The 17,046-nt window shown below is 43.8% G+C and overlaps 1 protein-coding gene across 3 annotated transcripts in view; it reads right to left on the bottom strand.

Annotated features, from left to right (window-relative positions):
- Positions 1–17,046, bottom strand: part of CRYBG1 (crystallin beta-gamma domain containing 1) — a 207,396-nt gene that overhangs the window by 74,009 nt on the left and 116,341 nt on the right. The window lies entirely within an intron of this gene.

The following is a 17,046-nucleotide window of genomic DNA, read 5'->3' on the forward strand; positions in this document are numbered from 1 at the left end:
ACCGAGTAACCCCTTGCTCGAGCCAGCGACCTTGGGTCCAAGCTGGCGAGCTTTTGCTCAAACCAGATGAGCCCACGCTCAAGCTGGCGACCTTGGGGTCTTGAACCTGGGTCCTTGGCATCCCAGTTCGACGCTCTATCCACTGCACCACTGCCTGGTCAGGCTATATGCTTACGCTTTTTTAAAAAAGATATAAACTATATCCCATAAGTCAAATACCATGTAACATTACACAAAATGTAGGTGTGCAACATAATTAAAAAGGCAACAATTATGTCTACCTCATTAAAACCCAAATACTTGATACCTATATTCATCAATATAATTCAGTAATCACCATAACATTTGTTCCAGTAGTTTCTAGTTTGCATAAGTCTTATCAGAACTTTTGAGTATTTGGTAACAAGTTTCATTCTTCAACAAATTAGTCACACTACTATTATGCCTATTGATTACTTAAGTCTTTATTACTAGGTGATAGAAACCAGAAGAAATGTTCTATTTCTTTCTTTCTTTTTTTATCATGACCAGTAGGATTAGAAACCTTTATTAAGCACCCACTGGCTCATGTCAATGTGCAAGCATATATTATTGATGATGGTGAGTATGTATGTGAGGTGTTATTCTTTCTATAACTTTAATTTTAATTTAAGTTATAATGAAGAGCATATAACAAAATTTACCATCTTAATCATTCAGTACCTTTCAATCGTGTTGACAATATTCACCTTGTTGTGCCACAGACCTAATTTTTTCATCATGTAAAACTGAAACTATGTCATTGAATTACAACTCCCCATTTCCCTCTCTCCCTAGTTCCTGAAAACCACTATTCCCCTTTCTGTCTCTGTGAGTTGAACTACTTTAGGTACCAAACATACAGTGTTTGTCTTTTTGTAACTGGCTTATTTCATTAAGCACAGTGTCCTCAAGGTTTGTTCATATTGTAGCATAAGACAAGATTTCCTCCTTTTTAAGGTTAAATAATATTCCACTTTACATATGTACCACATTTTCTTTATTTATTCATTTGTAAATGGATATTTGGGTGCTTCTATCTCTTGGCTATAGTGAATAATGCCGCAATGAACATGGGTATACAAGTATCTCTTTAAGACCCTGCCTTCAATTCTTTTGGATATATTCCCAGAAGTGGGATTGCTGGATCAAATAGCAATTGTATCGTTAATTTTTTAGGACCCTTTATACTGTTTTCCATAGATCTGCACCATTGTACACTCCCATCAACAGAGCTCAGTGGTTCCAGTTTCTCCACATCTTCACTGACACTAGCTATATTTAGTTTTTTTATACTAGCCATCATAATGGGTGTGAGGTGGCATCTCACTGTAATAACTAGTGATGGTGAGCATCTTTTCATATGTTTGTACATGTAGCTCTTCTTTGGAGAAATGTCTATTCAAGCCCTTTGCCCATTTTAAAAATCAGATTATTTGTTTCTTTTGTTTATGAGTAAGAGAGCTGTTCCTAAGAAAAGTCATAAAAAGGAGATAACTAAACCTACTTAAAAAATATAGTACAGATTTCTCTAGTCTTGACAAGAAACAATTTACTTTCTCCTGGTCTAAACTCAGCAATAATTTCCTCTGTAATTGTTTATGTAAAAAGATAAAATTTGAATAGATTGAGACTTTTTCCTTAAAAAAAAAGTTACCTTGCCCTGGCTGGCTGGTTTAGTGGATAAAGCATCGACCTAGCATGCAGAGGCAGCAGGTTTGGCCCCTGGTCAGGGCACATATGAGAAGCAATCAGTGAGTACACAACTAAGCGGAACAACTAAGTGAAACAATAGGTTGATGCTTCTTTCTCTTTCTCTCCCCTCTTTCTCTCTCTCTCAATAGAAAAACAATTTTCAACGTTATCTTAATCACTTAAAATATTAAAAGATCTATTTATAAAAAGACTCAATGGTTATTTGCCAACCATAACTGCACTTATAGAATGTCACACCCATGGCAACAGAGGGCTCTCATAATTCATTCATTCATTCAACAGCATTAATTGGTTGCCAGCTCCATATCAGTTTCTGCAGATTCGGGGATTAAAAACAGACTTTGCCATTAAGGAACTCACATGTTGAGGTAAGGGGGTAGGAAAACAGGTAAATATGTAAAGATGGTACAAGTTGATGTTACTGTTTAGAGGTATGTAGAGGATGCCACAGGTGTATGATGATAGCTACCATTTATGATCAGCCTGTACAGAAAAAGTAGTGCATTATTGAAGGAGTAGAATTTAAATTAAATTTTAAAGCAAATGTATCCTAGTTCAGGGCTTTTTCTTTGTTTCTTTCTTTCTAAAGAAGTATTATAGTGGGCAGCAGTTAAAACCCTTATAATCAGCCCTGGCTGGTTGGCTCAGCAGTAGAGCGTCGGCCTGGTGTGCGGGGGACCCGGGTTCGATTCCCGGCCAGGGCACATAGGAGAAGCGCCCATTTGCTTCTCCACCTCCCCCTCCTTCCTCTCTGTCTCTCTCTTCCCCTCCCACAGCCGAGGCTCCATTGGAGCAAAGATGGCCCGGGCGCTGGGGATGGCTCCCTGGCCTCTGCCCCAGGCGCTAGAGTGGCTCTGGTCACAACAGAGCGACGCCCCGGAGGGGCAGAGCATCGCCCCCTGGTGGGCAGAGCATCGCCCCTGGTGGGCGTGCCGGGTGGATCCCGGTCGGGCGCATGTGGGAGTCTGTCTGACTGTCTCTCCCCGTTTCCAGCTTCAGAAAAATACAAAAAAAAAAAAAAAAAATCCTTATAATCTAGTATTAATCAGTTCATTAAAACAATCATTTACATGAAAACATTTATTTAATACTGTGGCTATACATATAGTTGACAATATAATCTGAATATAAGAATTCTACTGATTCAACCTGGACAGAATAAACCATGAAATAATTGATATTTTCTATGTGGTAACTACAACATATTCACTATGTGAGGGATAGAGAATATAAGGCTGAGTTTGACTTCTAGAAGCTTATAGACCTGTCTATAAAACAACCACTGTGCAGGCAGGCATATAATTAAATGCTAACATGTGTAGAAGAGACATTTGTAATGGTTTCAGAGTTCAAAGAGTAAAAGACCAGTGAGGGTGTGCCGGAAGGCTGCAGAGAAGACACAGGACAAGCCTTGAAAGAGAGATTTAATGAGACAAGGGTTGAGGAATGACATTCCAGGTGAAGGGAAGAGCCTGAAGAAAGGCAATAAAGTGACAACGAAGTGAGGCACAGGGGACTCCTGGAGTGATGGGACATGATGGGGGTCAATGGAATAAGTGGAAGGTTGAATAAGTAAGATCAATCTAATTTAGGGAGGGCCTTGCAAGGCAAGTCATGAAGCCAAGGTGTGATGTGGGAAGCACGAGATCTTTGCAGGTTTCTGAGCAGGGAAGGGACACGACGATCTAAGCAGTGCTGGAGGACGACAAGCACGTCAGCCTTCGGTGGGCCCACCTGGACGTGGACCTGAAGGCAGCAGTTCAGATGTGAAGGGCGGAAGGGCCTGAAATGACAAACTGTGAGACTAGAGAGGAGAGAAGAAAGGACTGGAGGAAAGCAGACACTCCTTTGAGAGTGCTGAATCCAAAGAACGTCCCAGTGCAGCCTCGAGGCCTGTGCCAACGCTGGGGGCGTGCCCTCGGAGCATCACCGGCCTGGCTTGGGTTGTGCTGAATTTAGGGGACAGTTCATATTTCTAAATGGATGTGTCCAAAAGCTATGCAGAATGGACCTAGAACCCATTTTTGTTCTCAAAGCTATATACATCTATAGTTTATCTGAACTCTAGGTCAGTCACATATTAGATCACATTTTGGTAGGAAAAATACTTGATAGTTTATAACTGTCATTGTTGGTTCAACTATAGGGCAACAAGTGTTATTATTTCCTGTAAGACACATTTATCTGTCGCCAGCTCCCATCAGTATTTTCCAGGTTTTGACCTGGAGTCAGCCCTTTCGCATGCTGCCTCTGCTCGGGTGGCTCATGCTGAGCCACCTTTATAGGGTGAAGTTCATTAATGAGCCTCAGTAATAACTACTCTGACATGACCTGTGGGCATTTCATCATTTTGTTTAAATAAAGTGTTTAAAAAAAGAGGTTATATTTTGTGATTATCATAACGAATGAAATAAAAATAGCAAGCCTGTAGTTTTGTTTTTAAACAAGCCAGTGAAATCCTCTTGCAAGAAGAGACTCCATCAAATTAACATCGACAGAGATGAGAGGAAGAGCTGCCAGCTTTAATTATTTTTCAGGCTCACTCAAGGTATTGTACTATTTAATTAGCGCACTTTTTTTTTTTTTTTTTAGTGCAAACTGAAAAAAGGGTCCTGTGTTCTGCTCACCAGAGCAATAGAACTTTTACCAGGGTGTGGGTAAGGGATGAGAAATTGGCACACCTTCTCCTGCCTACCCATCCCCCAAACTCCCCAGGGGTCACCCAGCTTCAGGGACTTCCGTCACACACTCCTTTCTCTACCTGTGTGAGTCTATATTCTGGAGCAGGAAGGCAGAGCTCAGTAGAACGTCCTTATCCCGGGATTTATGACTGGGTCTCTGCAGAGCACAGAGGTGGGGCTGGACGCAGAAAAAACAGAATTGCCAACGCCTAACTTGCCTCCCACATTCGTTGGTCCTGCCCTTCCATATCACATTGGAAAAAATTCATATGAACATATTTCAGCTGCTAGTCACCAACAATGTGCATATAAATGAGTGCAGAGCATGTGTTCACACAGCCTGGCACATCTCCACAGAGCAAATGTTGTATTAAAGTATTGGAACTTTAAACTTTTCCAAAAGAAACCATCTTTAAATTGTCTTTTTTTGTGTGTGGCCCTGGCCATTTGGCTCAGTGGATAGAGCGTCGGCCCAGCATGTGTACATCCTAGGTTTAATCCCCAGTCAGGGCACACATGAGAAGCAACCATCTGCTTCTCTCTCTCACCCTTTTCTTCTTCTCTCTCTTCCCCACTTGCAGCCAGTGGCTTGATTAGTTTGAGCATCAGTCTCAGGCACTAAGGATAGCTTGGTTGATTCAATCATTGGCCCCAGACAGGGGTTGCCAGGTGGATTCTGATCAGGGCGCTTGTGGGAGTCTATCTCTCTATCTCCTCTCCTCTCACTTAAAAGAAAATTGTCATTTTTTATCCTTTTTTAATCTATTGTTACATTAGGTTTCAACTAGTTCTTTTATAACCTCCCAGTGAGATATTCTTATACATTAAACTACAGAATTTTCTTTTTAGCTCACATTCCCTCTTTCTCCCCCTAGGTGGGTTACCTTTACCTTTATCTCTTTGTTCCAAGTCCCAAGGACCCTTCTTCTGCATCTGTAACTTGTTTCCTGAGCCCATTTCTTCTACAGCTCACTTCTACCTCTATGGCTTTCTAAATAAACTTTTTCTGACAGCTTGATTCTTTTTTTTTTTTATTCATTTTTAGAGAGGAGAGAGAGAGACCGAGAGAGAGGAGAGAAAAAGAGAGAGAGAAGGGGGGGAGGAGCCGGCAGCATCAACTCCCATATGTGCCTTGACCAGGCAAGCCCAGGGTTTCGAACCAGCGACCTCAGCATTACCAGGTCGATGCTTTATCCACTGCGCCACCACAGGTCAGGCAACAGCTTGATTCTTGGCTCTGAATTCTTTCTTAGCCAGAACTCAAGTACCAGGGCCGCTGAACCAAGATCCAATTGTCAGTAACATTCTGGTGCCATTTTTACTGCCACCAACAGAAACATTGGTGTTAGTTCTGGTAAATTACCCTTACCCAGCAAGCCCAGGCTTTGTCACCTGTTAATAGGTATGCCAGGAAGGTTTGGGTCTATTTATTTTACAGAAGTATTAGTTCACTAAACATTCTAATTTCTCTAAGAGCCCAGTGAAAGTGTCACTGCTGGCTTATAATGAAAGAATAACGAAGGGAAAAAAAAGAATTTTCTTTCTGTCCTTCGTCTTTGAGCAAACCTCAGCCCAGGCACAAATCTGGTTTAAATATGGTTGTCATGGGTGATGCTGCCCCAAAGTTCATACCCTTGAAAGGGAAACAGCCGCTGCTCACACCAGGGAGAAGAAGGGATTCCCCTGGCTGTTTTAGGATAGCATTACACCATCCCAACTTTGTGTAGAAACAGGTGGGGCAAAAGTAAGTTTATAGTTGTGAGTACATGGAACAGAGAATTTATTCTTTTATTATTTTTTATTAATTATTGTATTATTTTCCATACAAACCACTTTAAACCCACTTTTGCGCCACACTGTATATGAAAAAGCTAGGTAGAATTCTGAGAAAGAACGATAACTATGATGTGAGCTCATTAGACTAAAGACTTTCCGTGACTGACTTTTCCACGCCCTGCTGGAGGCATCAGTCTCTCCATAGAAGATAAGAATCTCCCATAGTTCTTTACATGTTTCTCAAACTATGCACTGTTTAGACAGACATTTAGTCTGTTTCCTCAGCTATTAACAAACTCAACTCTGTCATTTATACATGAACATTTTGTGATCTTGTTTCTAGATTGAATACAATGAACTGAACCTAACTCTAAACAACATATTACAACAAACTATAATGATTTGAAATAATTGTTTTCATTCTCAATCTACCCCCTAAAATGATGGGACATTTATGTCTTCTTTATAGACATTATTTACAGACTTTTACATTTAAAATAGACATTAATTTGAAGTTTTTCCTATTTTGAAGCAATTTTAGGTCTTGTGACACAATCAAATAAAAAACATTCTATTAAGACCATTGTTCCAAATATATTTGTGGTACAAAGAATTTTAAAGTGGCTCCCCAAATCCCTTTCCCCTGGTGCATATGCCCTGTGTGTCCCCTCTCTGTGAGTGTGGGCAGGACCTGGGACTATGATAGATGTCACTTCCAGAACTAGATTTGTTAGGAGGCAAAGCTGAAGGGATTTTTTTACAGATGTGATTAAGTTCTCTAATGAGCTGACTTTCAGTGACACAAAAGGGAGATTATCCTTAGTTAGGTAGGCCTGACCCAATCACGTGAGTCCTTTAAAAGAGGTCTAGAGGTCAGAGACTTGAAGAAGCATCAGAGTTTCTCTCCTGATGGCCTTAAAGAAGCAAGACGCCACAAGTTCTATGACTGCAAGGAAATGGATTCTGCCACAACCCACGTGAACTTGGGAGAGGGCCCAAGCCTCAGATAAAACTCAGCCCTGGTCAATATCTTGATTGCAGGTCATGAGCCCCTAAGTAGAGGACCCAGACAAGACTTGTCCAGACTCCTGACCCATGGAAACTCAGATAATAAATGTACGTTGTTTTCAGCTGCTAAATTTGTAATAATTTGTTGTGCTCAGCAACAGAAAACGATTTTTATATTCAATGAATATTGGCCACTTTCCACGCTCTGAGGACTGTGGTCCCAGTGATTTTTACAAAGTATAAGGATTAATTCATGCATTTGAGCACCTTCTATCTGCTGGGGACCATAATATAGGCACTTATGTGAGGAAAAAGTAAAGCAGCATGTATCTATATTAGTCACAGCAATTCTTAAATCAAGAAAGAGAAGGAAGAGGGTGATCAGGGAAGGTTTTGTGAAAGTGGTGGTACAAGCTAGGATGCGAACCATTGTGTTAGGTGTGGATGGAGTGTGTCCATACCCCAGGAAAAGGGAGAGCATGAGCAAGCGTGGCGTCTCCGGGAGGGGCCAGAACACTGGCGGAGACGTAAGGTGGTCAACCCGTAGCCATTGAAAGGATTAAGAGAAGCACAGTTGTGTGTTAATTAGGGTGGCAAGTGCTTGTGCTCCTGGGCTGAAGGGCTGACTGCTTTCTTGGTACTGAAGGGGACACAGAGAGAGCCTTGGCTTTCTCCCTGCTTTCTCATTGCTGGTACTGCCTCCTCTCCTTCCTGCTTGTTATCACACAGTCAACACTCAGAGTAGTTTTTCCTGTGATATTCCAGTTGCCTTGTTTACTAACAGAAAGGAAATTTCAACTCTTTGCACCAAAACACTAACTGTATCCATTTCCACAGGTGATGGAGGGGTGACACACAGCAGCATAATCTATAAATCTGCACTGCTCTCCTCAGTTTAAAAGACCCATGCTTGAGAATTTGTGCTAAAAAGAAGATAATCTCACAACCTTCTCTGGTTTTTAGTGGATAGAGCTCTAAACTAAGATGGCCCTTGGTTTAGCAAAGACATTTTAAAAATTATTTATACATTAAAAAATAGGCCCAATCAGAGTCAGAAGTATACTTCATGAAAACAATAATAAAAATCAAAATTTGTGGGGCCCTGGCCAGTTGGCTCAATGGTAGAGAGTCGGCCTGGTGTGTGGAAGTCCCGAGTTTGATTCCCGGCCAGGGCACACAGGAGAAGCGCCCATCTGCTTCTTCACCCTCCTCCCTCTCCTTTCCCTCTATCTCTCTCTTCTCCCGCAGCCAAGCCTCCACTGGAGCAAAGTTGCCCCTGCGCTGAGGACAGCTCCATGGCCTCTGCCTCAGGCGCTAGAATGGCTCCAGTTGCAACAGAACAACAGCCCAGATGGGCAGAGCATCGCCCCCTAGTGGGCATGTTGGGTGGATCACAGTCAGGTCCATGAGGGATTCTGTCTGCCTCCCTGCTTCTCACTTCAGAAAAATACAAAAAAAAAAAAAAAGAAAATTTGTGGGATTATAGACTGGCCTTTAAAATAATGAGAGGGTGGGACTTAAAAAAAAGCCAGTGAGAGAAAAAAAAAAAAGCGCCAGTGAGACATTCCAGTATATGGAATGGCTGAGGAAATTTTATCAACAGCAGTGACCAATATGTAATTTCAATTGGTGTCATACTGTGCCACGCCCTCAGTAAACAGTTGTTGCATATAACTGCACGAGACAGTGATGCTTTGGGGAAATCAGTGTGCAGGCTGACTTGTGGCCACAGGAAGCACGAGAGAAGAGGTGAGAGAGAGAGCTGTCACTCAGAAAAGGATGGGGGAGGGGTGACTTTGGTTTGGCTTAGAACATGGAATAAGGTTTCCCTCTTTTTATTTGCATGTTAAAGGACAGGAGCCCTCTATGGCTAGAAGTCTTGGGGGACACCGAATAGCAGCCATTTCCATTATATTTTTATAAATTTCAACCATAACGGTTAATTATGCCCTATACATTTTGCTAAGCTCTTTATTACACCTCTGAAGAGGTACTTGTTATTGTCTCCATGTTCAAATGAGGAAGCACGTTCAGAGAAGGGAGGTCGCTTGCTCAAGGTCATGGAATTAATCAATAGTGCGCAGACTCAAACTCAGGGCTGCTGGACTCCAAATCCCACATTCTCTGTATCAGCTTCCGCCAGCCCGCTCTGTCATGAACCCCTGTTTCTTTGGGTTCCCTCTAGTCTTCTTTCTCTTACTGATCTCCTTTCTCATGCCCACCTGCTCTGCCAGTGTCCTTTCTGCTGCTTCTCGGGGCCATCCAGCCATCCTGTGAGGGCCTCTCTCTTGGTACATTCCTGTGCCACAGACACCATGTCACATTCATTGTACAGATCAGGTACTTAGCCTTCTGAGACACACTAGCGGACGTGGCTGAGGCCACACAGAAAAAGGCAAGACTAGTTGTATATTCCGACCCACAGAATGGAGGTTGCCTGAGTGGCCCAGCCCACATCCCAAATCTAAACCTAAGCCAACCTACTCCTCTGGGAAAACCGTCCAGGAGACCTAACGTGTACTGATCACAGTCCTCCAACTCAGCTCTCCTTACCCTGGAGAACGGGACCTGCCGGCCTCCCCAGGAAAAGCCTGACCTCCTGGCCATCCTGCCTCGTCTCCAGTCTCCTCTCCTAACACGGGAAATCTCTCTCGCCCAGAATCCTCGAGAAGAGTGCGCCACTGGTGGGGAGCGCTGTACTCCCCAATCTATGGACTGTTTTCCTTTGAATAAAGGACATCAAACTGGTTTCTAAATTATGTTATTTTTGTCATTTGACGGTGCCATCTACAAACCCTCTTTCCCTGGTCACACTGAATGGTGAGCCTTTTAAAATCATAAGTCAGATCATGTCACTCTGTTGCTTAAAATCCTCCCATGGCTATGTTGAGAATGAAATTCAAAGCTCTTACACTGGCCCCCAGCCCTGGTGTGGCCCGGCCCCCGCCTACCTCTCTGCTAGTCTCTGCCTCAGTCCCTTCCTCCAGGCCAGTCTCTGGGCCACGCCTCCGCCATGCCCTCTGTGCACACTGCTGCTCCCCCTGGACCACTCTTCTCCCTGCCACCAGGCCTCTTTACTCGTCTCAAGTCTCTCCAGAGAAGCGTCTGTGACTGCACATTCTATCTAAAATAGCACCCTATCCCCACCATTTCTGTTCCCTTAGCCTGAGCTGTGTCTCCGTCAGCACCCATCACTAGCTAACAATATAATGTATATCTATTTGACCTGACGTTTATCCCCCCCCCCCGTCTGAATGTAAGCTCTTCAACAGCAAGGACTTTATCAATCTTACTCACCCTAAAAACCCAGTGTCTAAAAGAGCTGGCTCATAATAGGCATCTCACTTTTATAATGCATACTTCAAAGACATTAGTTGAATGAATAAACGATTTCACAGATTTGTTCTAATTTGAAAGGCTTGAAGTCTGGCCAGTTCAGCATATAAATGCCTGACTCGGGGAGAAGGTGTCGGTCAGACCCTGTAAGAAAGTGCAGGAAGGCCTGACCAGGCAGTGGCACAGTGGATAAAGCATTGGCTTGGAATGTTGAGCATCCAGGTTTGGAACCCCAAGATTGCAGGCTTGAACGCAGGCTCATCCAGCTTGAGCATGGGGTCACCAGCTTGAGCGTTAGATCATAGACATGACCCTATGGTTGCTGGCTTGAGCCAAAGCTTGCTGGCTTGAAGCCCAAGGTTGCTGGCTTGAGCAAGGGGTCACTGGCTCAGCTGGGACCCCTGGTCAAGGCACACATGAGAAAGCAATCAATGAACAACTAAGGTGCCACAACTATATGTTGATGCTTCTCATCACTCTCCCCTCCTGTCTGTTTGTCTGCCTCTCTTTTTCTCTCTTGCAAAAATAAATAAATAATAAGAAAGTACTACAGGAGAGGGATGATCTGATGAGCGTGTCATTTGTGCAGGACCCGGAGAGCCCCTGAAAGCAGTGCCCTGCCTCAGGGCCACAGACAGCTCTGGAGGGGTAGGAGGGAGCAGAGAGCAGGACAGGCAGCCACGGAGAAGCTGTGCTGAGAGGACCCTGAGAGGAGCCGAGGGCACTGCCTGCCTGCAGCAACCCCATGGGGAGGACCCAGGGGAGTCACTGCCCACCCACGGCTCCCCGCCCTCTGACTTCCTTCTAGGACTCCCCCTTGACCCATCGGGAAGCCAGAGGCCTAAGCAAGACACAGGGGGTAGAGCAGGGCAGGAGAGTGACCCAGAGGGCCAGATAGATGTCTCCAGCAGAGAAGGCAAAGGAGCTGTAATGCAACAGTAAGCCGGGCCTCTGCATCTTGATGCTTCCCAAGGAGATGTAGGTGACACGAGACCAAGGGGGAGCTGAGGCCTCATCACCATAAAGACCAGGACGGAGTATTGCAGACCTATGAATCAATCTAATTCTACTGGCTGGTTAAGTAGAATTACCAGCTGGAAAGGTTTTGTAATCTTTTTTGTTAATATTGAATATAAATTTAGTTTGTCAGAGAGAAAGAGTTCTTCTAGGATAAACTTTCATCTCCATTATAGCAACCAAATTTAATACCCAAATCCTCTTGGTAACTCCAGGCTGCAGTGAGCAATACTAGCTTGGCTTTATACTTCCCTTAAGGCCGGGTGATCAGTTCTGCAACTACATCTCCCCTGACATCAGAGTGCCGGGAAACAGATTTTCTAGCAAAAGAATGGATGATGACCCCTACTTCACTCTAGATACAAGATAAAACTCAAAATGGAAAGACCTAAATATAAGAGCTAAAATTATAAAACTCTTAGGAGGAAACATGTTGAATTTGTTAACTGTTTTTTATAACATTTAAAGTACAAGCAAACCACCAACAAAAAGAACCCAGAAAAATTGGACTTCAGCAAAAATAAAAACTTCTGTGCTTCCAAAAATACTATCAAGAAAGTGAAAAGATAACCAACAGATTGAGAGAAAACATTTGCAAATCATGTATCTGATCAAGGTCTTGTATCTAGAAGTCTTATCATTCAACAATAAAACTCATATAACCCAACATAAAAATGGGTCAAGGACTTGAAAAGACATTTCTTCTCAAATATACAAATGGCCAGTAAGTACATGAAAAGATGCTTAATGTCATTAACAGCCTGACCAGGTGGTGGTGCAGTGGATGGAGCATCAGTCCGGGATGCTGAGGACCCAGGTTTGAAACCCTGAGATCGCTGGCTTGAGCACAGGCTCATATGGTGTCAGCACAGGGTCATGGGCTTGAACATGGGATCATAGACATGACCCCATGGTCTCTGGCTTGAGCCCAAAGTTCACTGGCCTGAAGGCCAAGGTCGTTGGCTTGAGCCCAAAGTCACTGGCTTGAGCAAAGGGTCACTCACTGTGCTATAGCCCCCTGGTCAAGGCACACATGAGAAAGCAATCAATGAACTAAGTCACCACAACTATGAGTTGATGCCTCTCATCTCTCTCCCTTCCTGTCTGTCTATCCCTCTCTCTCCCTTCTCTTTCGCTATCAATATTGCTAAAAATAGGGAAAAAAATGTTACACATAGTTACCATATTACTCAGTAATTTCACTCTTAGGCAGTGGTGGAATTCAGCCAGTTTGCATCAGTTTAGCAGAACCAGTACCCAATTTTTTGTTGAGTTCGGTGAACTGGTTGTTAAAATGGCACTTGTAATCAGGGTTCTCTCTAAGGTAGACGCCTGGGCAGCTGCCCAATGTAGAAATCACAAATTTACATTCTTTACTCTTTTGTAACGTTCATCTGTGCAACAGCATATTATTCTAAGCGCCCAAAGTAACATTCATTCTGTCCATAGGTGAAAAAATTTGATGGAACTATGCTTGTAATATTTATTTATTCATTTCATAAAACTCATTATACCTTTGATGAAATACTACATTTTAATTCCCTCGCATTTGTTACTTCAGTAAACAAACATATAACGTAAAGAGAAAAAGTGCCAAACAACCAGGGGGGATAAGCTGTCATTGGAAATATCTTAAATAACAGTTTTATTGTTTTTTGTCAGGTATTATTTAATATTTTTTATTAATATTTTTAAATCTTTTCTTATAACAATCTAGTTTGTGTACCTCTTTTATTGTTTTATTTAAGTATTAAATGCATGATATAATAAACTACTTTTCGGCATATCAGTTTTTTATAATACTTAAAATGGTCATTAGGGCAGAGAACCAGTTGTTAAATTATTTGAATCCCATCACTGCTCCTAGGTATATATCCAAGAGAATTGAAAACCTATGTCCACACCAAAGCTTCTGCACAAATGTTCACAGCAGCATTAGTCATAATAACCAAAAAGTGGAAGCAGCCCGATGCGCACTGACTGATGAGCAGATAAACTAAATGTGGCACATCCGTGCAATGGAACGCCGTCTGGCAACGGGAAGGAGTGAAGTACCGAGACATGCTGGGGCACGGCAGAACCTTGGAAACAGAATGCAAAGTGAAAGACGCCAGGCACAAAAGACCACACACTGTATGATTCCATTTACATCGTATGTCCAGAGTGGGCAAATGTGAAGAGACAGAAAGTAGATTAATTGTTGCCAGGGACTGAGAAAAAGAGGGGAAGAGGAGTGACTACGGGGTTTCTTGTAGCAGTGATGAAAATGTTCTGGAATTAGATAGTGGTGACAGTTAGATAGCCTTAGAAATACACTAGAAACTACTGTACCATTGTATACTTTAAAAGAGTGAATTTTATAGTACGTAGATGATTTCTCAATTTTTAAAAATGTATGAGAAACAACAGTGAAATGAGACTGTTTCTAGTCTCCTTATTGCACCAGCCCAACGAAACTAATAAAAGTGATAAAAAAGTAGGAAAATGCAAAAATAAAAAATAAAAAAATTACAGGGCCCTGGGACAATGCTAAGACCAAGTGTATCAATGGACCGTGTGTTTTTCACTGTTCTTTAGCGGCAGCTGTAGAAGGGAGGGTGGGAATTGACGTCTGAGTGCCTGCGATGCACTGAGAGCGTCGGCAGAGCCTGAAGTCTCTGACTAGGGTGGGAGGAGCACACTCAGCCCAGCCCCGCTGTCTCCAGGGGCCCCAGGGACAAACTGCACGGTATGTCTAAATGATGTTAAAGACCCAGGTACACTGAGACAACAACAGGAATATGTGTCCCTTATAAAACTACGTCTCGCCCTGGCCGGTTGGCTCAGCGGTAGAGCGTCAGCCTAGCGTGCGGAGGACCCGGGTTCGATTCCCGGCCAGGGCACATAGGAGAAGCGCCCATTTGCTTCTCCACCCCTCCGCCGCACTTTCCTCTCTGTCTCTCTCTTCCCCTCCCGCAGCCAAGGCTCCATTGGAGCAAAGATGGCCCGGGCGCTGGGCATGGCTCTGTGGCCTCTGCCTCAGGCGCTAGAGTGGCTCTGGTCGCAATATGGCGACGCCCAGGATGGGCAGAGCATCGCCCCCTGGGGGGCAGAGCACCGCCCCTGGTGGGTGTGCCGGGTGGATCCCGGTCGGGCGCATGCGGGAGTCTGTCTGACTGTCTCTCCCTGTTTCCAGCTTCAGAAAAATGAAAAAAAAGAAAAAAAAAAAAAAAAAAAAACTACATCTCATGAAATATAAACCGTTTTTTAAAAAATAAATCCTTATCTTATAAACCACAGAATTTTACTGCATTATATTTCTGTGGGCTAAGAACATTTAGAGCATAGCATTTTTTTTACAACCCTATTTTTCGCATTTATTCATTATTTTTGTTCCAATATGTTAGAACTTTCTAAAATGAAATTTATCTAGTCCTGTCTTAATTTCTCAGAAGCCCCGATTATATGTAATCCTTACAACTACCCTAAGAGGTAAATATTATTGTTACATTTTAGAAATTAGAAAAGTGAAGGTCTGCAAGGTTAAACTAATTAACCTCCCTTGTAAGGTGATGTATAACAACACATGGTGCCACTTTTACATGATAAGGAAGAAGAAGGGTGAAGATGTCAGTCTTTCTCCACTTGAGTGCACCATCGTACCCCCTACGCCCAAGTCCCAGGTGCCACGTGCTGTCTTTGTGCACAGTCTTGCTTACAGGCAGGCTGCAGTCTGAACTCCTCATATCCTGCTGGAACCCTTCCCCAAAGCTCTGCTGCTCATACAAATGCATCAGGACTGCTTTGAAGGAGAATATACAACTGAGAAACTTCAGTGAAGGCCTGAGTATGACCAGAAATGTAGAAATATCTTTGCAGGCCTCCCCTACTTTTTTTTTTTTTTTTTAAGAGAGGACCTTACATTAAATAGAGCAGAAATGTCACCTGTTTGCCGACTAAGGCTTAATGTCTTTGTGCTGGACAGATCTCACAGGATCTGGAGTACTTGAAGTAAAGAGACTCTGTCTTCTGCTAGCATTGTGGAGGGAGGAGAGAAGAGCAGGAAGAAAGGGTCAAATACCACCAGATGCATGCCACATAAGGCTAAACCCTACATGCATTACCCCTACTTTCCAGAGGAAGAAAGTAGAGGTAAGTGTAACTTCTCCAAAGTCACATGGCAAGTAGAGCTGGCTAGAATTCATTCCCGGTCTGCCGGACTCCTGAGAGGACGCCCCTCCCATTACCACAAGATGTGAGATGACACATGCTGTGGTCAGAAGCACACAGGTAGCTGTGCCACATAGGTTCAAATCTCACCTCTAACGTACCAGTGAGTGATGTTGGGCAAGCTGAGAGAACTTCATTCCTCGGTGTTCTCACTTGGAAAAATAGGAATGATAACTCCACCTGTCTACTTCATGGAATGATGATAAGAATTAATCAGAGCTCCTGGGCTGGTGGCCACGTGGGGCTGGAGGGTGGAGAGGACATGGCGGCTGCGTGCTCCTCCCCATACCTTCCCCACGCGCCTCTCCCATCGGGCTGCTCCTGAGCTTTATCCTTTTATAATAAACTGGTAGACTAAGTGACCCTGATTGGAAAAAAAGCTGAAAATGAATGAATTATCATTGGAATCAGAATATGAGAAAAGAAAAGAACTCCCCTTTTGATGATGAGGGCCCAGCCCTTGGGACGATCCTAACTTTCTCCAAGGACAAAATCCAAAATCCAGAAATTTTTGAGGCTAAAAAACTTGACCTTGCTGATCCTTTCTTTAAAAAAATAGGTAAATATGACTTGAGCACAGAGGTCTTTTTCAGTGGTGAGCTGGAGAAAGTATTAGCCCCAGCTGCACATGAAGAACAGACATGAGAAACCAGTGAAGCAGTGAAGACCGCAAACACTTGCCAGGGTGGAGCCTCCTAGAGCTAGAAGAATCTGGAAGCTGGACTGGGAGCCAATCCCAGAGGCTGAGACATCTCCGAGATCTTGATCTTCCAGTCTCTGGCAGTGCAGCCAGTGGCAACACCTGACACTGCCGTATCTGTTCCTGGAAAGCGCCAGGCCCTCCTGCCGGAAGGCAGCAGAGGGTGAAATCCGCCTGGGGATCGATCAGAGGCTGCGGATCCCAGCTCCTGCTCTTCCTGCAACGGTCCCCCAGCAACTTGCTCACCACTGAGCTGCAGTTCCATCACCCACAGTCCACAGTGGGTCTGAGGAATCCTTTGGTGAAAGTTAAATGTGTGCACAATGGTAAAGCGATTAAGAAGTACAAATTGGTAGTTACAGAATTGTCACAGGGATGTGTCGTACAGCATAAAGAATATAGTCAAGCCCTGGCCGGTTGGCTCAGCGGTAGAGCGTCGGCCTAGCGTGCGGAGGACCCGGGTTCGATTCCCGGCCAGGGCACATAGGAGAAGCGCCCATTTGCTTCTCCACCCCTCCGCCGCGCTTTCCTCTCTGTCTCTCTCTTCCCCTCCCGCAGCCAAGGCTCCATTGGAGCAAAGATGGC

Source organism: Saccopteryx leptura, chromosome 3 (genome assembly GCF_036850995.1).
Source record: "Saccopteryx leptura isolate mSacLep1 chromosome 3, mSacLep1_pri_phased_curated, whole genome shotgun sequence".
In the NCBI taxonomy this organism is placed as follows: Eukaryota; Metazoa; Chordata; class Mammalia; order Chiroptera; family Emballonuridae; genus Saccopteryx; species Saccopteryx leptura.